Source organism: Micromys minutus (genome assembly GCF_963924665.1).
Source record: "Micromys minutus genome assembly, chromosome: 3".
NCBI lineage: Eukaryota > Metazoa > Chordata > Mammalia > Rodentia > Muridae > Micromys > Micromys minutus.
Window position 1 is genome coordinate 84,463,432 of NC_137972.1, and position 25,257 is coordinate 84,488,688.

General features: G+C 41.8%; 1 protein-coding gene across 3 annotated transcripts in view; it reads right to left on the reverse strand.

Annotated features, from left to right (window-relative positions):
- The window catches only part of ZFAND6 (zinc finger AN1-type containing 6), a 60,858-nt gene extending 53,694 nt beyond the window's left edge, over positions 1-7,164 (reverse strand). For 2 of the 3 annotated variants that reach the window (XM_080914750.1, XM_080914751.1), the window contains exon 1: positions 7,055-7,164. The gene's annotated coding sequence lies outside the window, so the exon portion shown is untranslated. The remainder of the gene's footprint in view (positions 1-7,054) is intronic. The other variant, XM_080914752.1, reaches the window with a different exon arrangement.
- Between the last annotated feature and the right edge of the window lie 18,093 nt (positions 7,165-25,257).

Consider the following 25,257-nt stretch of genomic DNA (forward strand, 5'->3'; position numbering starts at 1 on the left):
AAGACCAAATGTAAGGGGGGGGGAAGCATTCATAATTTCTTAAGATGTACTGTCCCGGTTAGAGGCAAACAATATTATTTAGTAAACAGGAGCATGCACAAAATAAATGTCCCATGAGTCTAAATGAAACTGCTAGATGGAGAAAAATAAACTATTTTTGTATTCTTGTACCTACTTTGTTGCCTAAACCAGAAAAAATAAGTACAAGATTAAAAGACAAAGATTAAACTATTAGATAGCTATCAAAAATACTACTTTAAAAAAATATGCTACAAACAAAGCAATCTTACAACTTTTTTTTGAAAAGTAGAAATTGAACAGATAAGTCTCCTGTCACATATGCTTCTGGAAGAGGATCCAAACTCAGTCTCCAGTACCCACAACTGGGCGGCTCCCAAATGCCTGCAACTCCAGCTGCAGGGGAGCTAACAACCTCTTCCAGAGTCCGTGGGTACCTGCACTCTCACATTCACAGCTCCTCCCCACCTGCTGCACACAGACTCACATAATTAGACAATAAGAGAAATCCTTTAAAAAAGAGTCTCTTGTCGGTCAACTGCCTCACTACTATCTGAACATCATCCTGGTTACCATTGCCTGCTGAGGATGCCAAGGTCAACGAAATTAACATAGTCTCTACCTTTTTAGAACTTGTGTCATGAACATGTCCAGATAAAAATAACTAGAGCATGCATTTCCAATTTTATATGAGCCAAAGATTAAAATATAAAAATTGTAATTACATTTGTAATTATATATATCCAGTACATACTTTTCTGTTTGTTTGCAGACAAGTCTCTACATAGTCCTGGCTGTCCTGGCACTTGCTCTGTACAACAGGCTGGCCTTGCAAAGAGCCTGCCTGTGCCTTTGTGTGCTGGGGATTAAACTTATGTACCATCGGGCTGGAGAGATGGCTCAGTGGTTAGAGCACTGACTGCTCTTCCAGAGGTGCTGAGTTCAATTCCCAGCAACCACATGGTGGCTCACAACCATCTGTAATGATATCTGATGCCCTCTTCTGGTGTGTCTGAAGACAGCTACAGTATACTTGTATACAATAAATAAATCTTTAAAAAAAATTATGTACCATCATATTTTTTTAAACTTTCATTCTTGTTTGAAAACAAATGTCAATTTTGCATTTCAATTTTGACTTGCCACATTTTAATAGCTAGGCATGGCTATTTTAATTAAAATAATGTGGCCACAAGCCACATGCTTATAACTTAAGATTAACTTTTGCTAATGCAAAAGACTCCCTATCTCTCCTATCCAATGTAAGTTAATGGCTACTCAGCATATACAATGTGACCAATATAAATGAGGGACTGCTGTTTAATATTATGTCCTTTTAAGTGCTTAAGCAGCCACAGGGGCTGGTAGTTAGCAGATGAGCAAGCACAGCACTGGTGGAAGAAACAAACACTAGAACCATGCTTGACTAATGGACTCCAACTGCCAACTGAATTCAAAAGAAATGCCTACTCTGAATATGCCACACAACCAACAGAAAGATTAAAGCCTATTTCCTATAACAGGAAAGAGTTGTCAAGAAAATCACCATGAAGCAAAGACTGCATGGGTAGAGGTCTGAGTAGGAAACAAAACAAACAACAAACTAGACAATTCATTAGCAATGGTGAATAAAAGAACTCAGGGCCAAAATAACATCCTTGATTAATGGAGTTCTTCAAAATAAGAACTGAGCTTGTCCCACTCAACCTCAACCAGCAGATCCTGACAATCTAAATTTTCCCAAGTGCTAACTCAAGCCAAACACTGAAATCTGTTACACTAGCCATTCCTCTCCTTGGAGATTCCTCTAACTCCTTCTCAGTCTCAAGACCACAGGACAAACTTTAGAACAGAGCTGCAGAATCAAAGTGGCTACAAAAAAAAAAAAAAAAAAGTTTGTCATCAGTTTTTAAAACTTTTGCCAGGTACACATAACTGCCTCAAGACCAATGAGGCAGGAGGATTGTAAATTGGGGTCCACTTAGGGTTCCACAGTAAGGAGCATATCTTAAAGGGAGAATTTTTCAAGGTTCTATAATGTTGGTGAAACTAAGCAACTATGAAAGCCAGGTTGGTACCACTAATCAACTGTTACCTCTGTAGTGATACATGTTAAAAGTACCCAGTCAGTACCTATCATTTCTTTCTTTCTAAACATTTTAAAATCTAAAATGTCCCCCCTCTATTGCTTTAATTGCCTGCCATCCTTATACTTACACATGTCAGGAAAGCAAGGAATACATCCTGGTTATGGCAGTACCTTCAACACTACACAAAAGTCGGCTGTGCATCAGTGTTGAAAGGGAGAAAATTCAAGTACAGGAACGTTCTAAACACAGGGCTCAGTGTAAGCCCAGGGAAAGCATTTGCCCTCTGAGTCAGACCCAGAGTCTTGACACCCAACAACCAAGTTTTTGGAGTGAGAGATAGTACTAAACCAGTGGTACCGAATTTTAAAAAAATTAAGTATGTATTCATTTTAGTGTGTAAATAAAGGTGTTTTATTGAGAAAACTGGGGGGGGGTTGCTAAATTTAAAGGTGTGTATGTGTGTATGTGTGTGTGTGTGTGTGTGTGTGTGTGTGTGTGTGTGTGCATATCCAAAAGTATCCACAATGAGGCGGGATTGGGATGCATGTGCCAGAGGTCATGTCTGGAGGTCAGAAGACAGCTCTACGGTGTCAGTTCTTTCCTTCTGCCTTTACATGGAAATGGATGATGAATTCAGGTCACCACACTTCTGTGGCCTGACCCCACAGTCATATTTTTTGATAGAATTGTAATAACTAGTTGACCAACTAGTTGTTTCAATTTATATTTATATAAATAACACATCTCAGAACAACAGAAATACGGATGAAAAAAAAAGAAACTTTAAGAGGTACCAGAGATAACTGAGAAGTGGAGAGCCGACACTGCTCTTACAGAGGATACGAGTTCCATTTCCAGCATACACACCCACAGTGGGCAGCTCATAACCACCTCTAACTCCAGCTCCGTGGGAATGCTATGCCTGTGGCCCCCAATGACACCTGCATACTCATGCACATACACTCCCCCCACAAATAAAATCTGTAATAAAAATAAATACTTGAAAAGAATGGAAAGTTATCTGGGAATGAGACTACTTTGATATAAGAGCAGAGTAACGAAATAAAAATGTGCTGCACAGGCAAATGGCTCAGTGGAAAAGTGTTCGCTATATAAGCCTGAGAGCCTTGAGTTTGACCTCTCAAACCCACACTCATATTTTGATCTCCATTTTTTACAGCATGCATGTATGCATTCCCCAGCCACCGGCAACATATGCACAATTATAATTTCTTTGAATATAAGTATTGAGCTGGAGAGATGTATCAGTGTCTAGGAATGCACTCTGCTCTTTCAGAGCACTTGATCTTGGATCCCAACAGCCACATTATACTGTTTACAACTTTACTATAACTCTAGCTCCAAGAGGTTCAATACTCATTTCTGGACCCCCAAAGAACCAGTGTTCACTGCACGTGGATACAGACACACATACACGCACACTTCAAACAAAATAAAAATTTAAAAGATAAGTATTAACCAAGATATTTTAAAAATTCAATGAAGGAAATGGGTTAGGAGAGACGAGGAAGGAAAAAGACCTGTTAGGAAATACAAGGGAAATGAAGAGCCAGGAAAAATATTTGCAATACAGAGCAAAAGACTGCTATCCCAGACAGATAAAAGGCACAATAAACAAGATCTTACAAGAATAAACACTGAGTCATGGCCAATCTGAACTAGGACACACTGCAGGTAGATGGTACATATCAGCTCCAAAAGTGCAAAATATCCCACAAGTAATCCTCACATTCATCACATATTGAAAGTACTCTATCTTAGGTTAAGGAAAAATATATTCCACTGCCTTTCTCTTGTCCTACGGCCACAAGAAAACTTTAACATGGCTCTGATGTGCAATTTGTATTCATTTCTACTGGCACAACCAGTGTAGGTTATATAAACCAGTCAAATTGTGTCTGAATTTTATCTCATGGATCGAAAAGTCACTGGAGGACTTTGAGCCTAGGACTACTATAGTCTATAAACACAGTAAGGGCTAAAGGTGGCTTAAGTGGGTAAAAGTCACTGCTGTGCATGCCTGAGACCTGAGCTGATTCCAAGAACATGTAAACATGGAAAAGGAGAAACTACTTTACAATGTTGTCCTGACCTCTACAGGTACATACAGACACACACACACACATACACAGACACACACACACACACACACAGACACACACAGACACACACACACAGACACACACACACAGACACACACACACACACAACTAAAAGGGAAAAAAAAAAACACATTTAAACATCTTCTAGACACCGAAGCAGCAGCCGGAGCAGACTATAGGAAACAAAACCTGAAGGAAGGGTAACAATTAGATGACTATCGTTATCATCTTCTATAAAACAAAGAAGTTGAGACATTACATTTGGAGTAAGTTTTTAAAGTGGAACCAGCCTATCTTAGAACACCTAGACTCGCACTACCCTGCCTCAGTCTCTGGAGTAGCCGAAACTGCAGTGGCATAAACACACACACACACACACACACACACACACACACACAAACACACAGGGAGGGGGCACACATACACTTTGATAAAATGTTGTAAGAAAAATTTTGAAATGCTTATAAAAATTTTAAGATGTTCATATTCTTTGACTCAGCATCTGTACCAAGACTAAATCCTAAAGAAACATGTAATAGCTTAGGAGCTACAAAATACACAGGAAGACCACAGGAATGGTAGATAAAATGTTAATTAATGATGCTTATCTGTGGAAGTACTTGTGTTCCTATTCATTTTCAAACTGTGGGGGAAATCCCCAAATACAAAAACTAAGTTTTAAAAGCAGAATCAACTACCCTATAAAAAGAAAGCATCTGCAAGCTACAAACATCAAAAATGCCCCCTCAGCCAGATGTGGCGGCACAGGCCTTTAATACTATCACTGGAGGCAGTGCCTGGGGGAATCTCTGAGTTCCAGGCTAGCCTGGTCTACACAGAGTTCTAGGCTTTATAGTGAGACCCTATCTAAAAAATAAAAATAAAAAAAGTTCCTCTCTCATGCCTTCAACAAAAAGTTATTCAAAGCATACCAAACACAAACAAAGAAACAAACACAAGCACATACCATCCTTGGGAAATTCAGGAAATAGTGCTCTGTAATTTGTCTGGAGCAAACTCTGAGGGCATTCTTAAACCTAAAAAAATACTTCAGTGTGTGGTTGGCAAGTCCTGAAATACTTACTACCCTCACACAGCCTTCTCAAAAGTGGCAGAGACATGTGGGTCCTAATGTTTCCCTGCCCTCTGACAGACTCCCTCCAACAAAGCCTGTGCCAACTAGGCAGAGAAAGCTTACTACAAGTTTCTTTTGCAAGAGTGTTTTAAGGCAAAGAAGAGTCCTCAAAAACCTGACAAAGACCGCAGGGAGGGGAGGAGTGGTAAAGAACAGAAAGAATACTTTACAATACATCTAGTGTTTTCTCCCACTTGCTGGTTTGCTCTGAAAAGTACCAAATAGTGCCAGACTTTCCACAACCAGTTTGAAGGGATTCAGTGTCGAGATTAATAGAAATCTTAGTTCCTCATGCAAATACAACAACTAGGAACTAGTCACAAGAAAAATGAGTTTTCCTGATTAAAGGAAGCAGAATCATCATGTTTTCGTTTCTCTTCTGCTACTGATTGCCTACAACTTTCTCCCAGGATGCACAGTATTTACTTTTAGACAGACAGCTTGTGCAACAGCTGCAAGAAGAAAAGTTTCCAAAGAACACTTATTAGAAGAAAAACAAGAAACACTATCAAAACTCCGGAGTTAGGAACACAGCATTAGAAAACAATGAAATGTATGAACCACTACCACATACTGTCTGTCCAAAGTTCAAAGGGAAAGGAACTTAAAACGACATTGTTTAGAGAGATTCCTGTGTGACAAAACTAATTTTAAAAAGGCCAGAGAAAGATCAAATCCACCAAATCTAGAATGCTTACCTCCATAAAAACAGTAAACTGGGTTAGGCCAGATAAGAAACTCATGAGCACATACAAGTTCGGGTAATGTTCTAGTTCTGGCTTTGGAGTGAGGAGTCTGAAATTTTCTTTATTTTCTCTTTTTATAGTACATTGTGTTGTGTTCTCTTCCGGAATCAACCATTAATTAAACTTTGTGATATAACTCATTTAATAACATATAAATAAATTTAATATAACATTTAATAAACTTTACAGATTTAAAACTTAGTAAGTTTTCACATTAATCAAGCCCGAAATTTTCCTATCTGTGCCTAGTACCCCTCTTACACGTTTTTTAAATTGTAAAAGAAAAATTAAGACAACATCTTTTCTTCATTTAATGTTCATGGTTTACAAAAAAAAATGCCCCCACAGGCCTAGAGATAATACATAAAGTGGCAATTGCCATAAAATAGTTCATAAATAATCTCAAACGCCTACATGGCATTTTAATTAGGAAAAAGATAAATTTCTAATATAGTTTAAAGTGGCGTTTTAATTACGTTTTTCGGAGCCACTAGGTGCTGACTACCAAGCTAGTTAGCATGCACAGCTTGGAGGTCACCCCAAGGCCCCAGTTCCCATAACCGCCTGACAGCTCTGGATAATGATAGCAAATCACTGAGCTTTGATAAGAGTGAAATTGACTTCAGACGCCACACTCCGTGGAGCTTGTTTACGCATCAAACTGTGAGAAACTCGAAAACGCTCTCAGAGGAGCAGAGAGCCTGGAATCCCGGAGACTTCACCAGAGCCTTCCCTGGCCTCAGCCTACAAAAGGGACGTGGGGCTGCAGCTAGGAACGCGCCCACCCTGACCCCGAGCTCAGCGCGCGGCCCGGGACCCCGGGACCGCGCCCCACCGAGACCGCGCCCTCCGCTCGCCTCCGCGAGGCCACCTGCTGCGCCGCCCGCCACTTCCGGCTCCCAGGCCGCCCGGAGTGTGCCCTCCGCGGCTCGCGCTCCTCACCTGGCGGCGGCCCTCTCCGCCGGACGCGCTGCCGCCGCCTCCTCTCGCCGCCGCTGAGTGAGGACAGGTGAGGCCGCCGAACCCCCACTCGCTCCCGGCCCTCCGTCCGCTGTTTATTAAACTTTTCTGTTTGGCTGCTCGGCCTGTGACGCGACCTCCAGGGAGCGCCGGCGATTGGCTCTCAACGCGCGCTGACGCGGCAGTCCCAGCCCGCTGCCTAATTATGACCGGCCCGGGCGGGGCCGCGGGCCGGAGGCGGTGTGGGGGCGGGGCCGGCGGTCGGAGAGTTCTGTTATTGGTCAAGGCATTGGAGGGGCGTGGCACAGCGGCGCTGATTTTTCTCTCGGCCACGCCCCTGCCTCCGGCTGGGCTGTGGACAAGGTTGGCTTTCTGTTGTCGCCACAGGGGCAGTAGGGTCGGGTGCAGACTTGAGGGGGTTTGATGCTGTAGCTCTGGACTCTGTGGTCGCCCTGAGAGAGACTGCCCTTGTCTAGAGCTGGTGCTCCACCTGCATATTGTGAGAGACAACACAGATTAAGCTTATATTGTCCAGGACCCCGGAGACCTGGTGGGCCAGAGCAAAGTGCAAAGTCTGAACTCTACCCTGACCTGAGCCAAGATTTACAGAGTGAGACCTGAGGCTTGTGTGCTCGCGTGTGTAAGACACACCTACACGCCTGGGCTCGCGAAGACCCCTGAACCTTCTCGCAGAACCATAGATTCTAGTTCAGCAGTCCTGCCCAGGTCATGCCCTGAAATCGGAGGAGGGGAGAGGGGTTGTCAGGCAAGCATGGTGTGGAGAGCAGCTGTCCTGAGATTTCTCCAGCCCAAACAGGAGTGCCAAAAGGCCTGAGTTTATTTGAAATTGTGTTATTTTGTTAGTCGTGGAGTCGTGCATAAATTTTGGTATTTTAAAATGTTTTTCTTGGTCACTGTGCCCAATTACCTATTTGCCTGAAATTTCTGCCCTATTTTTACAGCAGTAGGTGCTCATGGTTGCAGGATTGGGATCCAGTTGACCAAGTGATTCGGGCTGCTTTCTGTAGTCCTGTAGAATAAGGAGGAGACAATTGGAACAGAGGACCTGATGGAGGTCAGGTAGAATTCTTTAAGGAAGAGGTGACATTTGAAGACTTCTGATGACTTCACGGAAAGTGAAAGGATGTGTTTCTGAAGAGGGCTTGAGAGAAACACTCAAATGCTCTTGTCAGGTGACAGACAAGTTTCTGGGACAGGATATACTAAAATAAATCACTAAAGCCTGGCCAGCCACGGTGGCCCAGGCTTTTATATTTCCATGATGGGAAGGCAAAGACAAACATCTCTGTGAGTTCGGGGTCAGCCTGGTGTATATAGCAAGTCCTAGCCTGGCCAGGGCTACTTAGTGAAACCCAGTGCCAAATGAATATTAATAAAGCTAAACCTACTGTGTGAAGTCAGAGCAAAATGGAAGGTCCCTCCCCCAGGTGTTTTTGAGACACGTTCAACTTCCATTCAAAATTTATATTTGGGGCTGGAGCAATGGTTCTGCAGTTAAGAGCATTTACTACTCTTGCAGTGGTCCTAGGTTGGGTTCCCAGCATCCTCATGGTGGCTCACAATTGTCAAAACACTCATACACTTGAAAATAAATCTTTAAAGCCAGGTGTGGAGACTTACGCCTTTAATCCCAGCACTAGGGAGGCAGATGCAGGGGATTTCTGTGAGCTCGAGGCCCACCTGACCTACATAGTGAGTTCCCAGACAGACAAGGCTATGTACAAAAGCAAAAAACAGTGTGTGTTCGCGCACACACACTTAGAAAAAGTGGGCTAAAACATCAAGAGGATTTTGCCCAAAGAAGATGATTTTTAATGGTGGAGACAAGGCTATAGGATAGACTGGGGACTGTTTTGGGTTCGATTATGGCAGGCCTCAAAGGTTGAAGTGAGTAGTTACTTTCTTTAGCAAGAAATGAAAACTTTCTAGAACTGAAGAGGGAAGGAAAGGATGGATGGATAGATCCTAATAGCTGAAATATATTGCAAATGTCAGGAGTCATTTTGCAGCCTGGAATTCTTTTAGGGCTCACTAGTTTCTGGGCATTGGGTAGGACAATTACACAAGAAGAATGTAGTATTTTGTCTGACTCACTACACTGAGCGATCCCTAATCTTTCTAGGTCCTCAGTTTTCTGAGGGAAGCAAAGATTTCCCACCTCTATAGAGTTAATTCTAATGAGGACATACAGATAAACCTAATAGCAAATATCTCTACGCTGTGAATTATAAGATGACAGGTGACCTAGATGGAGAAGGTAACTGTATAAACAGAGGTGTGAAGGCTATTGAACCAAGCGCAGTAGTCAGGACAGGCCCCATGGGGAAGAGGAAGTTTAAATAAAATTGGAAGTGGTGAGAATGTGCCGGTGACAATTCCAGTGTGAGGGATTGATAAGCACCATTCTCAGGCCAGAAGCATAGAGAAGGCTTATGTTAGTGGCTCCTGTGATGTGAGAAGATTAGGAAGTTGGGAATCAGGTGGGCCCGTGGCTCTTACTGTAAGTTAAATGGGCCAGCACAGGGTTTTAAGCAGGAAAGTAACATGGAACACCATAGATTTTAAAGGATAATTCTATGTTAAACATAGTCTCAAGAACACCAGTGTTAGCAGCAAAAACCTCTATATGGGAGGTTTGGTCTGACTCCATGTAAGAGATAATTGTGACATGCAAAATGGGAGGCCACAGGAAGAGACCAAGTTCAGAATACATTTTAACGATAGAGCCAACCGCATTTTCTGATAGGATGGTACATTTTCACTCTGTGTGGGACGTGAAGTGAAAGAGAAATGAATCAGGTAAGACTGAGTCTTGGCTGGTGCAACTGAGAAGTAGAGGAAGATGGGTTTTGTTTTTTCGCAGCCGTTGATTTGGGCATTTGCCTCCCTCACGTCCAAGTAAAATGGTTAAGAATTGTAGTTGGATGTTGGACACTATGGTTCACAGACAAGTCAGAGAGTTCCTAAGTCATTAAAACATTGTAGTTAAGCTGTGTAGAAAAGCAAGGAATGAGCCCTAGGCTTGGGTTTGATGGTTCACAGACAGGAGCAGAAAGAAGGTAAACACTAAAGAGAATACAGAACCATGATGGAATTAGTGATTCAAAAGCCAAGTAAGAGCAATAGGGGGCCATGCTAGGTACAAATGGCCTAGCTGTTAACTTTAGCAACATGGAAGCTGTCTTAGGGAATATAGTTTGGTGCAAACAGAACCAGATTGGGGTGGTAGTAACACCTTGTTAGGGGTGGGGGGATTTAATATAATATTATATGCAAAAGACCTTCTTTAATTGACAAGGATGTGAGAAAACCACTTTTAATTATTAAAACTACATATATTTATGATGTGTGGAGATCAGAAAGCAACTTGCTGGAGTTGGTTCTCTCCTTCCATCATGTAGGTGCTGAAATTCAAACTGGCTTTTCAGCAAGGGTCTTTCCCTGATAAGCCATCTCCTCTGTCTTTGAGCACATTTTTATGGATTTTTTTTCCTTTTAAATCCTAAGTGTGTCTTTATTCCAGATCTTGTCACGTTGGTCATTGAACTAACACAGTTGCTCATCCTGTAGATTTGTTATGAATCTTTATAAACTGGCTTTATGTGACCATTCCAAATCCACTCTGAGAGACTGAGAAGTGACAGACAGGGTAACCACTGCCCTTTGTTGGGAGGATAAAAAGTGACCATTACCTGTGGCTTCCTTCCAACTTGTCATAGGTACTGAGATCCAGGAATAAAAAAAAAAAAAAAAAAAAGCACACTTATGATTTGCATATGGAAGAGGAGACAGAGATAGCTAATAGTACACATTTACAACATCCTGACATTCTAGTAAACAATAAACCTGTGGCATCAAGCCACAGATCATAGCAGCCTCTTTGTAGTACTTCTTCTTGCCCATCTCTTCCCGGGTCCTGACCAGAGTGCTAGGGATGTTCTCATCACCACTGCTCTATTATCCATGTTTCAGTTTTTCCTTCACTACCTATTGTTCCAACTTTACCTAATAGAGACAAATGTTATGGTTAGAAACTTACCCTTTTTCATCTTAATTCTAATTTTTATTGAGATTTAATACAATTCACTAGCGTAAAAGATATGACCCAATATTTTTTGACACATTCGTAATTGTACAAATATCACTAGTGGGTAATGGTCTGTATCTTCTCACACAGTTATGGATTATTTGTTAACTCCTTCGAAGAAATGTCTTTTCAGACTGTGTTCCTTTTGAAGTTAGATTTTGTCAGGCTGTTTTGTTTTGAGACAAGGCAAGGTGGCCTTGTAGCCAAGAATGATCTTGAACTTCTGGTCCTGATCCTGGGATTGTAAACCAGGGCACTAATGCCCAATTTATATGATTCTGGTGGTCAAACTAGGGTTTTGTACATGCTAGGTAAGCACTTTACCAGTGGAGTTATATCCCTAGGTTTCAAGGTCATATTTGTTGTTGTATAAGGGTCTGAGAGTTGCTGAAAGAAGACCCCAGGCTCAAATAGTATACAAAAACAAAAAATGTTTATTCTGCAGAAGCAGCCAGCATGTGGGGGTCAACTGTCCCAGCAAAATGGCAACCATGAGGGAAGCTCACAGGGCTCTTTTAAAGCCAGTTAGGGGTTTTCCAGTTGCTGTGGGTCACCTTCATCAGGATTGGTCGAGCTTATGGTATGAGATAATTGTATACTATGATTGGCTTGGACCTCAAGGAAGAGAGGACTCTTTTGCATCTTTTATAAACCCCTGGCTAGATGTTGGGCAGTTACTGATAGTTTTTCCGAGAAGCCTGGGCTGTTCTTCTGGGAAATTGCCCTTTCTAGGAAAAAAGCCTAACATGACTGCCTATTCAAAAATGGAATAACAGGTCCTCTCATTCCCCACTTGAGTAAGGGTCCATCTCAAATCCTTGAGTAGAGTTTAATGGGACCTTAGGACTATGAGTTGAACAATGGAAACTTGTTTCATAACAAATCCTATTATGGCATTAATAATGCAGGGCAAACATGTCAGAGTAAGTATGCATCGGATCAAGGGTCTGACTAAAGTGGAAACAAGTGTTGTGAACTATGGAGAGCAATTGAAAAAGGACTTATTCCAGCTCTGGGCCTGTTGTTTTTCTCTCTATCTTGTAACTTTTTACCAACCAAAAGTATTATTCTCTTATGACCCCTGGGTGATTGGCATAGAAACAGCATTGTTCTCCCATTGTCAGACACGCCCACTTTGCTCTAAGACTAGGAGGGCGGGTCCTCACTGATTTTGTGGGGCCACCTCAAGTAAGGAAGCTAAAGAACTTCTAGGTGAGATACAGAGTTCTCTAATTCAGACAAGTCAACATCTATGGCAGAAGCACACAACTGACCCAGATTCAAGAGGCAGGGAAATGAACCCCTCTTTTGGAAGCCAGGAGTTTGCAGAGTTGTGGGCATGTTAATCTAGTCTGCTTATCTTCAGGTTCCATCATGTTCAAGGATGTCTTGTCTTATGTAAATGGGGCTGGACCGGGAGGAATGTGCCCAGAGCATAGTTTCAGCCTGTGCTGTCCTTTAGCAAAGCTCTTTCCTGACCTAGCTTGCAATCTCGCTTCCCCAAATGCTTTCTGCCACAGGTCTCAAACTTTCTGATCTCAGAATCCCCTCACATTACTAAAAATCTTGGCCCCCTCAGTGGTATCTCCCTTATGTCCAGGCCTTGCCACACCTCCATGGGCCATACCTCCCCACTCCCCAATCCTTTTCCTAACATTGGTGCTGAAACCCAACAACATAGGTGCCCCGCGTGAGGAGATTTCCTCAAGACCGGATAGCTCCTTTTTTCCTTTCAACTGAGAACTGAAAAACAATAACAACAACCTCACTTTATTTATATGAATATCTATCAGCTCTACTTCAGGTACTAACTAATTTAAAAGTAACAATAGGATATCTACATGTTCGCATAGGAACATTTTTAAATGAAAAATAGCTATGACTTTCTAGACTGTGTTGATAGGAAGAATGCCATTGTCTTGGAGCACCTCTACCTCTCTTCCATATTCTATCTAACATAAAACAGCTTGGCTTTTATATTATCAATTAACTTTGAGCTGCCTTCTCTATCTGCTGTCCAGGCTGGTCTGGAATTCCTGAGCTCCTGATACCATCCTGCTTCTCTCCAGCCAGCAGTCCTCTGATGATCACCATTAAATAGCTGGAGATGAAAAGAACAAAAAAATGACTCAACATTTTTTTAATGACTCAACATTATAATGAAGATAACTGTAAACTTTAAAAAAAAAATACTTTTCAGGAGTTGAAAAGATGTTCCACCATTAAGAGCACTTGTTGCTTTTGCAGAGGACCATTGTTTTATTCCCAGCATCTACATGGTGGCTCACAACTGTCCGTAACTGCAGATCCAGGGAATCTGATGCTCTGCTATGACCTATGATGGTATCAGGCATTCGTGTGATGCATAGTCATGCATGGGAGCAAAACACATACATAAAATAAATTATAAAAAGAAAATACTATAGATTTCACGCCTCTACATCCCATGTTTTGCAGTTAAGCATGAGCCACCTCCTTCAGCTAACTTTGATCTTTCAAAGACACTTCCCCCCATCCCCTGGTATTTATGGCTCACACTACTGCTTTGAAATGGTTGAAGGGCAATATACTTAATTAAGGTGCCCATACCTGCGCTTGCCACTCCTTGTTCTCTAGATGTTGCTCTTGTTTTATGACTCCACTGTTTTGCATCTATTTATCCCCACTAAACGCCTGTGCTTCCCTCTAAACCCAGTATGAGCACACGCTCCTTGATGAAGACTTTCTTGACTTCAGAAAAGAAGACAAAAAGTAAGCTTCTTTACCTGTTTCACTCTTTTTTTGTTCTTGGTGTTGACTCTGTCTTACTGTAAAGTCCCTGTCTTCTTAGCCCTTGCGTTTCTACAGGTAGTTTTATAGTATGTTCAGAATGGGATCTGACCAAATATCACCCATATGTATCATTTATTTTTTTATTCTATCATAATTCGAAAATACTGCTAAAGAGATAGACGAATTGAGTAGTAAAAGCCAACACTATACTAGTTGGTTAGTCTAAATCAAGCCCTAAGTTTAATTGTATTCTTGTGTTATGTTATAAATATTTTTATTATATTCACTATATTCTTTAATAAAGCCATCCCAATGCCCACACAAACATAATCAACTGCTTTTGACAGATGTGCAAAAGTAATTAAGTGTAGATAAACAGTAGTAGTCGTCGCTGGAATAATGGAGAATCTGCTGGTGGAATGGACCTAGGTGCATATCGGATGACTTTCACAAAAGTTTGCTTATGATGGATGTATGTGCGGTAAAATAACAAGCCGGAGTCGTAACTCACATTCCCCACAGCCTGGTAAACTCAATAATCAATAACTTATCGATCAGATTTATGTTAAATACTAGTTCAAATACATCCACATAATAAGTTACAACCATTTGACAAAAATGTGAACCGCCCACCTGGATAAAACAAATTGACCCATAGAAACTCTTAGAAATAATCATATCCACTTATCGCCAAATAAGACCACCTGGGTCCAGAACCTCCTCTGTGGGTTCCATCTTTTTTTTTTTTTCTCCTTCCTCCTCTCTAGCCTTACAAAAACTTTGTCTCATGTATCACCTTGATATCAACCTACAGACATATGTGTAAAACCCATTACATACAACTTCTAGAAGAAAAGCATAAAGAAAAATCATTTAAAGATGGCCTTGCTGGTGAACTTAGATATAACACCCAAAGTAAAATCCATATATAAAAATAGATTAGTTGGACTTCATTAAAATTAGTTTTTTGCTCTGTGAATGAAGTCACAGATCTGGAGAAAAGATTGGCAAAACACATTGATAAAAGACTTGAACCCAAATATACAAATAAATCAATAAGTGAATGTCCAACTGGATTTTATATTCTTCCCCAGTGAGACCAATATCCAAATAGAAATTTTATGCAAGAATGTGTACAGGTTGCATACAAGTATATAAAAAATTCTCCAACACAATTTTTCATTAGGCCAAAGAAAACAATAACAAAGTACATGTTTGTCATTGCAGCGCTTGGGACGTAGAGATAGGAAGCTCAGGAGTTCAAGGCCAGCCTTGGCTGGTCTGGGCTACATGAAACTGTCTCCAAAAAAAAAAAAAAAAAAAAAAAAAAAAAGCCAAAAGCAACAAACCAAGAGCAACCAGGCCAGAATAATGGAAAGAGGGAAAGGAACCTCCTACCAAGAAGAGAACTGTCTCCCAAAAGATTATCTTTAGACTTCCACACACTTGCTGTAGTATATGTGTGCCCTCCTAAATAAAGGAGTGCAACAAAATATAAAATTAAATACGAACAAACAGCCATAGCCAATACCACAGCAATTATTGAGATGACATGGTCGAATGATGCAGGTTTGAGGCCAACCTGGGATACAGCGTGATATCCTGTCTCAAACACATGTATACATGCATATAAAAATCAGATAATATGGGGTACTGCTGTGCACCTGTTAGAATGACACCCAGATAACCACTAAGACAGCTAATCCCCAATCTTAGTTTCTGGTGCTTTTCCCAAGAAAGAAAGCAAGAGAACAGGAAATAGGCCCTGTAAAGCTTGAGACCAGAAGTATGCAGAGCTCTTGTAGATTATCTTGAATTGTCAGGAAGTAAAGCTACTTACAGAATCCTGATCTTAGTGGAGTTTTGAAGGAACACCGGGCTAACTGAAAGGCTCATCAGTAGCCAAGACAAGGGCAATTTGAGTAGTAAAGTGAATAATAAAGAATTGAATTTTAACCAAAATGTAAAATATCTGCAAGTCCACACTAATAAAAATCAAATGGTTAAATAAATAATGGAAAATGGAGAAATCTCTTATGCAAACATTCTAAGCCAGTTATAGATATTTGACTATTAAGAAGATCAAGTGGGATTCCCAAGTCCTCATGTGTACCATGTCACACAGTATATGGATCTCAGAAAAAGAACAATCACAGTGGGCAGCCTTGAATACCATTAGTCAAACCCAGGGACCGAGGTCCATCTGGAAAGTCACTGTTTTGTAGTCTGTCCTTTGAGAAGGATTTATTTCTGCATTCTTCCTTCTTATTTAATCACTGGAAAACAATAAAATCCAACAAAAGATGTTTTATTTTGTTGACTGATATTGACAGCTGTCAAGGTCATCTAAGGCTAGGAAGCAGGAAACTTTACCCTCTGGGAGACCCTGAGGATATACTGACAGTGAAATATAGCTTGGTGTCCTGGATTGTCCCCAGAGACAGATGAGGGATGCTACACCGACACAGAGGAAGTCTGAATGATGTGTAACTCCAGTTAATAATGTGCCAATGCTGGTTCATTAACTGTGACAAATGAATAAGGTACTAATAATAGGCCAAACAAGAACTCTACATAACGATTTTTTCTGTAAATCTAGAACTCCAAAATAAATTTCAATACATAAACTAATTAAAATAAAATTTTCACTTACAAATGCATTTAGTCCATTTAAGTGACACCTCAGACACCGTTAATCATTTTTGTCTCCTACAGATGTGTATTGGTGACCTGCTCTGGCATAGATACCTAGCCAGTGCTGTAAACCTAGTGCTGATGTGCAAAAGACAGCATTTTCTGTCTTTTCCTGGTCGTCTCTTTAGGTAACTTATCCATGCTCTTTCCCCCAAAACTTCTCTGAGAGGCTTAGCCACATGGAGTTCAATGAACACTCATGACCTTTGCCCTCCAGTTGGGTGTGGTCTATAAAAAGTCTCTAGGGGTGTGTGTGTGTGTGTGGCAGGGAGTGGGTTTGTTTGTTCTCACATCTAACTCCGAGAGCTCACAGATGGTTGGGGACATTCTCCTGTGAAAGCCACAGTGTGTGTTAGCAGGCCATCTCCATCTAGTCCTTCCAGGATCCACTAGCAGCTCACTCCCCTAGTCTGGTGTCCCTTATCAGTCTGAAGCACACCTCCTGCTCAGACAGACAAAGTTTATCTCTGTCTCCCTAGCAACCTTACCATTACCCTGGACACCAGGCAGATAGGTGCTTGCTCCCATGGGCCTTTAATATTTGCTAAATGAATGAGTCAGCCAATGAATTTCAGAGAATTCAGATGAGAAGACCCTTATAACAGTGTTGTCAAGTGGTTAGAGTAGTGGACCGCCAGAGCTAGGCTTACATTATGAGTCTTTTAACTTTCCTGGTGGTGAGTTGAAGTAGTTTTAGTTCTTTGAGACTTAGTTCCTTATCTTAGAAGTGCAGATAGGAATATCCTCTTCCCTTGTTTGAGTAAATGTGAACAGTCTCTACTAAGTACAAAGAGAACAGTGCTTATCAGTTTTATGCAGCGCAGTAACAGCTAAAATGTGCTTGTTTTTTTTTTATAATAGATAAATGAATAAGATCATAAATAGTTGGAGAGCACACAAAACAATTGGTTTAGTGTACATGAGGCGTGGGTCCAAAAGAAAAATGTTGGGCTGGAGAGATGGCTCAGTGGTTAAGAGCACTGACTGCTCTTCCAGAGGTCCTGAGTTCTAATCCTAGCAACCACATAGTGGCTCACAACCATCTGTAATGTGATCTGATGCCCTCTCTGGTGTGTCTGAAGACAGCTACAGTGTACTTATGTATAATAAATAAATAAATCTTAAAAAAAAAAGAAAATGTTGGCAAAACAAGTTGTGAATTAATCAGCCTCGCTGCTTAGACAAGAAAGTGGAACTAGAACAGTATGCATGTCTCTCCTCCAAAACAAGAAGACCGTTCTGATCGTATTTAAAGCTGCTATAATGCTACCCCCCCCCCTTTATGAAGCCGATTTGGAATTTATCAAGCAAAGACTACAACATAGTTTTTAACATGGGCATTAGTGTGAGAGAGAATTGCTTAAGAATGGCACATACCTCAGTATAGTTGTGAGTTCCTCAAGAGGCAGCTATCAACAGTGCTTCTAAAATGTACATCATTATTTGTTCGTGTGTGGTATATACAGTGTGGTACGTGTGAGTATATACAAATGTACATATACATGCACATGTGGAAGCCAAATGCAAGCTTTCTCTATTATTCTCTGCTTTATCGACTTAAGTCAGGGTATCTCACAGAAAAGGAAGCCTACTGTTTGGGTTATGTTGGCTAGCCAGAGGGCTTTTAGGATCCAAGTTCCCCTACCTCCCAATGCTGGGGTTAGAAGTTCATGAAGTCACACCAAGACTTTGATTTATTTTTATTTTTTATTTTTAAATTTATTTATTTATTTATTTTTGAGACAGGACTTGGGTCCCTCTGTGTAGCCCTTGCTATACTGGAATTAGTTATGTAGCCTAGGCTAGCCTCAAATTTACAGAGATCTATCTAAGTCTGCCTTTTAAGTGCTAGAATTAAAGGTGTGTGTCACTACTCCAGGCATACCCAGCTTTTTTATTTGAGTGCTGGAGATAACACATCAAGTTCTGATGCTAGTAGAGTAAGCACTCTGTGCCCTTAACCATCTCCTAAGTTCCTCAATATATTTATTTAAAGACAATTTTTCAGTAGCTAAGAGTATAGATCAGGGCTGGTGAGATGGCTCAGTGGTTAAGAGCACTGACTGCTCTTCCAGAGGTCTTGAGTTCAAATCCCAGCAACCACATGGTGGCTCACAACCATCTGTAATGGAATCTGATGCCCTCTTCTTGTGTGTCTGAAGACAGCCACAGTGTACTTATATACATAAATAAATAAATCTTTAAAAAAAGAGAGTATAGATCAATGGTAGTTTATCTGTTTAGTGTGCATGAAGCCCTGTATTCAGTTCTCTCTCTCTCTCTCTCTCTCTCTCTCTCTCTCTCTCTCTCTCTCTCTCTCTCTCTCTCTCTGTGTGTGTGTGTGTGTGTGTGTGTGTGTGTGTGTGTGTGTGTGTGTGTTTAGGCTTTAGATTTGTGAAAAGATATTGTGTAAATATTGTTTTGCCCTGGATTTTCTTGTTTTCTCCATCTATGTTAATTGATATTTTTGCTGGATATAGTAGCCTGTGTGGCATTTGTGGTCTCTTACTATCTGTATATCATCTGCCCAGGATCTTGTAGCTTTCATAGTCTCTGTTGAGAAATCTGGTGTGATTCTGACTTTTTAATGTTGTTGCATCTTATTTGGCCTTTCCCCCTTACTGCTTTTAATATTCTTTCTTTGTTTTGTATATTTGATGTTTTGACTATTATGTGACTTGAGGAAATTTTTTATTCCAATTTATTCAGAGTTCTGTAGGCCTCTTGTAGATTTATGAGCATATCTTTCTTTAGGTTAGGGAAGTTTTCTTCTTTAATTTTGTCGAAGATATTTACTGGCCCTTTAAATTGAGAATCTTTCCTCTCTTCTATACCTGTTATCCTCCGGTTTGATCTTCTTATTGTGTCCTGGATTTCCTGGATGTTTTGTGTTAGGAGCTTTTTGCACTTTTCATTTTTTTTGACTGTTGTGTCATTATTTTCTATGGTAACTTCTGCCCCTAAGATTCTCTCTTCCATCTCTTGTATTCTGTTGGTGATGATTGCATCTATGACTCCTGATCTCTTTCTAGGTTTTCTATCTCCAGGGTTGTCTCCCTTTGTGATTTGTTTATTGTTTTTATTTCCATTTCTAGATCCTGGATTATTTTGTTCAGTTCCTTTACCTACTTGCTCCCGTTTTCCTATAATTCTCTGAGGGCTTCTACCTGTTTACCTGTGCTATTCTGTATTTCTTTAAGGGAGTTATTTATGACCTTCATAAAGTCGTCTAACATCATCATGAGTTGTGATTGTAAATCAGAATCTTGCTTTTTCGGTGTGTTGGGGTACCCAGGACTTGCTGTGGAGGGGGAGCTGAGTTCTGATAATGACACACGGCCTTGGTTTCTGTTGCTTAGGTTCTTAGACTTGCCTCTCACCATCTGCTTATCTCTGGTGTTAGCTGTTCTTGCTGATTCCGACAGTGGCTTGACTCTCCTGTGTCTCTGTACTACTCAGGGACTAGTTCTTCCCCAGCAGGGTCTGGGTAGAAATAGCTGTAGCACAGGGTCAGCTTACACAGAAACCTGAAGAATCCTGTCAAGACTGCTCCATTGTTCCTGTGTCCTGAGGGCTCTAGGTGGTATGGATCCACAGAGCAGAAATGGTGGTCTTACCTATGCTTTCAGGTATTTCAGCACTTCTGGGGGACCAGATCACTCCCAGCAGGGTCTGGGTATATAGAACTGTGGCATAGGTTTCATTAAGCCACTTTCTAGGTTTTGCAACCAGCCTTCTTCTCTAGTTTCATACCTAGGGACTACTTCTACTCCAGGAAGGTAGCCAAGTATTCATTGTAGCCTTCCCTCAACTTGACCAGTATTCTTTTTGAAAATAAATCTACCCATGGTGGTTTGGTTGAGAATGTCTACATAAGCTCATAATTTGATTGTTTGGTTTCCAGTTGGTGGACTGTTTAGGGAGGATTAGGAGGTATGGCCTTATTAGAGGTGTGTCATGGGGGTGGGGTTTCAAGAAGCCTAAACAAGGCCAACCCTCACCCCCATCTATCTATCTGTCTGTCTGTCTGTCCATCTATCTGTGTCTTTTTTTTCTGTCAAGTGATTGTGTATTAAATGAAAACTCTCGGCTATGCCTCCAGCACCATGCCTGCAACCATCCTTCCAACTATGATTGTGGCCTCACCTTTTCAAACTCTAAGCAAGCCTTTAATTAAATGTGTTCCTTTCTAAGATGCTTTGGTTATGATGTTTCTTCATAGCAATAAAGCTGTAATTAAGACCCTACCTCACATTGTCTTAATTAACTTGAGTGAACCATTCTGGGATCCTGATTGGTATAGCTGGAGATGCTTGCATCATGGAAGAGAGATGTCACCCCAACTCTCAATGTACCAATAGGGTAAGGCTCACTAGAATCAATCATTGGATTACAACACACACCACAAAGATCTGTCTCCTTCAGAGAGATGAATATGGGATGCTGGAGGCTTTCCTGAGTATCAGCTAGGCACAGGAAAAGAAAGGAACACTCATCCAGGCAGAGCAAAAGCTGAAACCCTTTGGTGTGTGTAGTATAGCACTATTCCCATACAAATGAGAAACGTGTAATGATCCACCCAGTTCCTTTCAGCTTTGACGCTCTCTGGGGCTACAAACAGCTCCTGCTGTTTAGTAAGTATTTAGTAAGAGTCCCTTGTATATCTTGGAAACTAAGTTGTCATTCAGGGTTCTATTATTTGTACAAATAAAAGCATTCAGACAAGTTAAAATCATTTGTGCTCTCTTTCCTAGCAACGTTCAATTTGTCTGGGGGTTGGTCTCCATCTAGGTCGACAGGCCACTGCTCCAGGGCTCAGACTTCTCTAGTACATACTTGTTCATTCTCCTCCAATGGGCCAGTCACTTGGCTGGGCAGTAGCAGCACAGGTCAAAAGGATCCAGATACTTTGCACCCTCTGGGGAGTGGGAAGGGAGAGAGTGAGAAAGAATTTGTGTGGGGTGGGCAGCTGGCTGATGGTAAATGTATTCTTTAGAAAGATGAAATATTGGCTCTTTCCTTGGGGCCTCACTTTCACCTTTTGACTTGGCTAACTATGACTGACCCTGAGGGTGTAACTGGGTAGGGGTTGGCTTAGAATCTGCAGATGGTGCCAGCTCAGAGATTCAGAAAAGTCAACATGCAGATTTTCTAGGCATGCATTGCCTGGAAGCAGATCCTGAAACCAAGAGGTCTAAGTAGGATGTGAAAATCCCAGTTCTGAGCCACAGGAAGTTTAGCTGACACAGGGCACAGTCACTTCATGGGTAAAAGGCAATGGGATATTATCTACCCAAAAGGGCCTGGGTAGAGCCTTAAAGAGTCCCTATGACAATTATGGTGGACTGGATTTTAGGCAACAAGGAATTCCTAGGCTGACCCTTGAAGTAGAGATGGAAGAGGATTGTTATGAGGCTTAATGGCAGGAGAGGAGAATTGAGGAGAGTGACATGTGAGGCCATGGTCCCAGGATCTGCTCTAAGCCTCTCACTAGAGAGAAAGAGTCTAGGGTGACTGCTTGCTCGCTTACTGAGCTTGCAATGGTCTCTGCTACAGTGAGGCACTCAGCAATAAACCAGAGAAGCAGGTCTGTCTCCACTCTCCAGAGCTTGAAGCTGCCTTTCCTGTTGTTGCCAGGATGACTGACTTGGCAGCCCAGGTGTGGCTGAGTCAGCAGGTCCTAAGGTGTGAGTGGCCTGGCCGGGATGTAAGGATAGACTCGGTGCCTGATTAAAGAGCCAGTTCCTTTGTGCAGCAGACACTGTCTCTCCCTCTCTGAGGTCCAAACTGCTGGTTCTTCAGCATGTTGCAACAAAGAATGGAAAATAATATTTATTAAACTTATCCCCATCTAACTTTAAATAAATGAGATTCAAACTACGATATTTTATCAGGCTTTGCATAGTCACGGGGGATTACCCCTCATCAAAATCTCTTGATGCTGGTCTATCTACTGGCTCAACTCTGCTCCTCAGATATTACTGTTTGAAAGTCTCTGGGTCATTTCTGCTCCTGCAGTCTGGTGTCCCGGGGAGGCATATCACTCTGGCATGTGCCGATGGCCCATCGTGACTCCTGGAGACCTGTTCTCCTTCTCCCGCCCCGCCTCCTCGGTGCCTACCTATGAGTCTCAACCAGATAACTTGAACTCCACCTCTGTGTACTCCCCACAGTAACTGGATATCATCAGCTATATTTAACCAATAGTTTTAAATTAGGGAGCAAGGTTTACATGACATCGCTTGGTATATGTGAGGACCTGCTCATCTAGAGGCAACCAGATGTTGGGAGCCATTTTATTTAACATGTAAGTAGAAGCAGCAACCCCTTCAAAAGCACGCAGACTTTTGAGCTGGACCAGCTGTCTCGGTTTGCCTGGGACTGGCTTGGTTTTTATCACTTTCCCTGGAAACCTCTGTAGAGTAGAATGATGAGTTTCAAGGACTGAGATCCTTGACAAGAGTAAAGAGAGGCCATGTGTAAAATGAGCTAGTGATGGTGCCAAGATGAAGCCTTAGGGCTTCATCAGTCCTGCTAATGGGGCCAAGTTGGTGTTTGTGTTTAGCTCCTCTGAAGGGACACATGGCTGGGCATTTTGGAAGCAATTAATTAGCGGCATCTCTGACCTAAATACCTCCAATTCTGGTTCATTAGTCATTTTCATCTATGAGGAAATACGTATAAGGTAAACATTAAGATTAAATAGTACAGACAGGGTACAGTGGATCATATATGTAAACTCAGCCTCAAGGGAGGCTAAGGCAGATGGACTGTGAGTTTCAAGGCAGCCTGGGCTAAGTAGTTAGACCCTATATAAATAAATGATACAAAGAAACAAATAAATAGAACCTTATATGGTGACTTAGTACCTAAGATATACTCGGGACTTCACTAAATAGCACATGAAGTCAGCATAGTCTTTGCAGAAACAATGAGCCAAAGGGGTAGAATGAAATAGGTGGGGCTGGTAATTTTGGAAACCATTATTTCAAAACAAGAGGACCAGGATAGGCAGCACAGGGAGTCTGGTTTCCAGCAACCCAACAGGAAGCATTCAGATAAGTCACAGTTATCTGTGGTACCTGGTGTTGCTATCTTTCCCAGCAAGGTTCAATTTGGGAAGGGGGTCTCCATCCAAGTGGACAGGCCACTGCTCAGGGGCTCAAGCTTCTTGGTACATACTTGATAACTTGGTACATACTTGAATCATTTGGCTGGGCAGTAGCAGCACAGGTCAAGAGGATCTGGACATTCTTACGTGGGACGGGGGGGGGGGGTTTGTTCTGCACATAGATGTGTATACACACACAATCTCTTCGATTCCCCCTGCTTCCTGAAAGATACAAACCAGGTCCGTAGAGCAGCCAGAAGGATACCATAACCTGGATGGCATGGAACCACCCTGTGGCTCCTCCTTGAGTTCTGTGCACCTGCTTCCTTGCTCACCTGCAGGCTCTGGGCCTATCTCCAGACATTAATGCTGAAGGCCACTGGCATGTGTGTGCTCCACTTGGCTTTCGGCCTCTCCTGTGCTGGCAGCTGACTCCTTTTACTCACCTTCAACTCCACCCTCTCCTGCCCTCCTGACTTTGATGTGATGCCTACCAACTCATTAAATGTTTATATGCAATACTTCCTCTGTGCAGGTAATGGGCTAGGTGTGGGGATTCTTGGTAAACAAGACAAGAGCCTATAAACACACATTATGGAGGAAGAGGAGACAATAACCAGTCAATTATATACAATGTGATAAGTGCCTGGGTGGCATAAGTGGCTGTGAGGTTAGGTAGAGATTAAAGGAGGCAGATGAGCAAGGAGTCTGCAGCTCTGCTTCTCGTCGTAGGTTGTGCCATCAATTACAGCTTCGTCCCCTTGCCCGTCTAATACCATCCATCCACCTATTCATCCGTTTTCTTCTTCAGCGAACTATTGGAACCCTTATTGAATGCCAGGCATGCTGTCCTGGCATTATGTCCTGATTTTATGTTACAAAGGATAGGCTCCTCCGTTACATCAAACTTTTGATTTCTCAAATGTGTTCTGATGCCTCTTCTCTGACAACATCCATACTCACTGGTTTCTTTAGCTAGCTTAGCCCTATCCACCTAGGTTAGGTTATTTTCTTCATCCTTTAACCTTCCTCAAAGGTCATCTCTTTACGGTAAGCTTCCCTGGCCTCTTACCAATGCAGGGCCCCATTGTGATGCTTTCATACAACCTGTAATTTTCTTTCATAGTATCTTTGACTATGTATTTATAAGGGGAACTGTTTTACTAGTGTCCATCATGTCTGTTAGGGCCTCATTTATTATAGTATTTAGCACAGAGCAATGCATTCAGTAACGTAAGCTGAAATAGTAGATGGCGGGCGGTTTGCTGGCTGGCTGGTTGTGGAGATAGCTGGTCGATGAATGGGTAGATGTTTGGATGGAGAGATGAAGGGTGTTTGTACTAGAACAAAGGCAGATGAAAAGATTGGTCTAGTATCAAGGTAGAACTAGTTGAGGATTAGGGAATAGGCCACAGTGGAAAAGAGAGAAAGCCAAGGAAGGTTTAGCAGGTGATGGTCTGTGGTTGCAGGATGTGGCCTGCTTCAAGAGTGAAAGAAAGA